At 38.1% G+C, this 3260-nt stretch overlaps 1 non-coding gene across 1 annotated transcript; it reads right to left on the bottom strand.

The window, feature by feature from the left end:
• Window positions 1-2424: 2424 nt before the first annotated feature.
• LOC143384156 (small nucleolar RNA Z39) lies at window positions 2425-2487 on the bottom strand. Its single transcript, XR_013089265.1, has one exon. It is a non-coding gene; the product is annotated as a small nucleolar RNA Z39 (small nucleolar RNA).
• Between the last annotated feature and the right edge of the window lie 773 nt (window positions 2488-3260).

Here is a 3260-nt window from a genome sequence, read left to right as displayed (position 1 = left end):
TGGGTTCAATCCCCAGCACTAAAAAAAAAAAAAAAAAAAAAAAAAAAAAAAAAAAAAAAAAAAAAGTGGTTCCATTTCATACTGCTCTCCAGATTGGTTGCACCAATTTGCTATCCCACCAGCAATGTATGAATGTGCCTTTTCCCCCACATCCTCACCAACATTTATTGTTGAGAAAGACTAAATTTTTAAAAGCTCTGATGCTAAAATGTGGGTTATCTGAAGAATTTATCATGTGGCAGCTAGCTCAATCTATTTCAAAATATCCTATATTACAAATTTCTGGGTTATTTGTTTGTTTCTTGTCTGGTTTTGGTTGCTGTTATTTTAGTACTGGGGATTGAGCCCGGCAGCATTTAATCACTGAACTACATCCCCAGCCCTTTTTTATATTTTATTTTGAGGCAGGATCTTGCTAAATTGCATAGGGCCTCACTAAATTGCATGACTTTGAACTCGCAATCCTCCTGTCTCAGTCTTCAAGCTGCTGGATTACAGTTGTGCCCCAGCACCTCAGCCAAAATTCTGTTCTTGATACATCTTGACACTTTGCTTCTTCTAACCTAGGACTTGACCTTCAAGGCAGCATTCCAAACAACAGCTATCTATCCACATATGGCAGGGACAATGCAGAGATTTATTCCCTAGCAGCAATAGGATGACTTTAGGGGAATAGGGGAAGATAGTTATGTTTATTTCTGTTTGAACAGTTCATCATTTTAATAGTATATCCAGTGAAAAGATAGTATCTCCAAATGGTCTTTAATGAAGTCAGGTGTTTGAAATGCATTCCTGAGAATAATACATTTGAGGCAGGAGCTGTAGGTGATGCCTACCCAGCTAATTCTCTAACATTCACTATTTTTGCCTCCTGGGGATTCCAGTGAAGATGAAAGGTGAAGACACTAACATATTTAACACATTAGGTAAGTAATAAGTGCATGCTACTGTCATTTTTTAAAAAAAATAAAATATGAGTACAGCATTTTAAAAGGTGCTGCCTAAGGGTTTGGAAGAAGTCAAAAAAAATCTGCTTCAATTAATCAGTCCATTCCCACTTAGCATTTAAAAAAAAAAAAAAACTAAAACATTCAGTGTGAACTAGTATGTATTTGAGGGTTTACATTCATGTTAGTTCAAGATTTGCACTTTTATCTTTGATTTTAAATTACATAGTACAAATATTTTCTTTTTAAATAAATTTTTAAAAAGAACCAAAATGAAGTATGCAGGATAAAATGCGTAGCTTCCCATCTGCTGCCTGCCTTGGCCCTATGTCCTTCCTAGAGATATCAACCTGCCTCTGTGTCCCTCAAGTCATTCATCTGCACTACCAAACAATTCACATCCTACATTCCTCTGCTGCTGTGGCAAGGCCTCAGAGACGGCTCAGGCAACATGATATTTAGTCACTCCATGGAAACTTCGAGGTCTCCCACAAGTGAGAACTTCCTCTGCAACTCTGATAATAATTTCAATACATTTGAAATTATTTTGACAAGCTCACCACCTTCATCACTACAAATATACAAAGTGTCTCTGGGCTACTTTATGAATGCAGGAGGCACAAATATACCAAAAGATTTCAGAGGCCCAAAACCTGAAAATAGGAGACTTTAAAGCTCGCTGCCATAGCTAACCATGCGAGTCTTTCAATCAGTGAAAATCCACTGATTTCTTCTGGGCCTGCTGTCTGTCTTTTCTGCTCTGAAGAATATAGTAAAGGATGGGCTACATTTAATCAAAAAATCATAGAGAGATTCCACAATCTGGAAGCTGGGAGGCTTTCTTTCTTTGTCTACGCAAATTATCCCACAGGCCATGAGATGTAAAAAGAGGCTTTCAAAATTAAATGATTGCATAGCAAATTTGCCAAGCAGATGATTAAAATTCTACGGACTACACTGGCTGCCACTCTTCGCGTGGTTTTTCTAGGCAGTCATTATATCTTGTGAGCTGTGTGTCCTACAGCTTTTGATATTCTGGAAAGATGGATGACACCCATTTCCTTTCAAATAGGGTAGTTTTCAATCCAGCCATCTTCAGCCACCTAGAAATTCAGTCTGTGAGTTCCTGTGAAGAGGATGGCTTTCAGACCTCAGCCAGGTTGCTGGTGTTTCTGTTGAGAAGCATGAAGTACGGATGTCCTGAGCCTTTGATGAGTCCTAAGTAGACGGAGATCAAAAGTGAGCTTCCTTTTTGACAAGATACATGAAAGCAAAAACCTTGCTGAGAACATCACAGGACTCATTTGAAATAATAGGAAGAAATGAGGCGAGTGCAGTATTCATTTCCTCATTTTGTGGAATTAGAATTCCATTAAGAGAAGATAGGAAGGACACAGAAATAAGCTGCAAACTCTTGTGAGTTTTAGAAATGGCAAAATAAAAATATTCACATTTCTTTTTTTTTTTTTTTTACTGGTACATCAGAGAATTTTTATAATATCATGAACTTATTCATACTGATTTGCTTCATCATGCGCAAATATCCACATTTCCATCCTTTGTTAAAGAGTTGATTAGCTTTATATTTATTTAAAAAAAAATCAACTAGTAATGTATTAGTCTAGTAGGGCTGCTCTAAGAGCCATAATGTAAACAGAATGGCTTAAACAAACAGAACAAAAATATGTGTATATATTGCCTCACTGTCCTGGAGACTAGAAGTCAAAGTCAAGGTAGTGGCAGGACTGGTTCCTCCTGAGGACTTGGGAAGAATTTGTTCCACACTTCTCCCCTTGGCCTTGTAGACAGCTGTCTTCTCCCTGTGTCTCTTAACATTTTCTTCTATGCATGTCTCCATGTCCAAGTTCTCCCGTTTCATCAGGACAACAACAGTCACACTGGGTTAGGACTTACCCTAATGATTTCATCTTAAATTGACTGTCTCTGTGAAGAACCTATCAGCGGCCAGATGCCAAGCCTATAATCCCAACAGCTTGGGAGACTGAGACAGGAGGATCACAAGTTCAAAGCCAGCCTCAGCAAAAGTGAGATGCTAAAGCTAATCAGTGAGACCCTTTCTTTAAATAAAATATAAAATAGGGCTGGGGATGTGGCTCAGTGGTAGAGTGCCCCTGAGTTCAATCCCCAGTACTCTTCCAACCCCCGTCATAAAAAAAGAACCTGTCAGCAAATAGGTTGTGTTCTATGTTACTGTGAGTTTGGACTTCAACAACAAATTTATGTCAGGGTAGTAGGAAAAAAGGGAAGGTAGATACAATTCAGACTTTAGAAAGTAATTCACAAACTATTGAA

The sequence above is a fragment of the Callospermophilus lateralis genome, chromosome 1 (assembly GCF_048772815.1).
Source record: "Callospermophilus lateralis isolate mCalLat2 chromosome 1, mCalLat2.hap1, whole genome shotgun sequence".
Taxonomy (NCBI): Eukaryota; Metazoa; Chordata; class Mammalia; order Rodentia; family Sciuridae; genus Callospermophilus; species Callospermophilus lateralis.
This window is presented reverse-complemented; position numbering and strand designations above follow the sequence as displayed.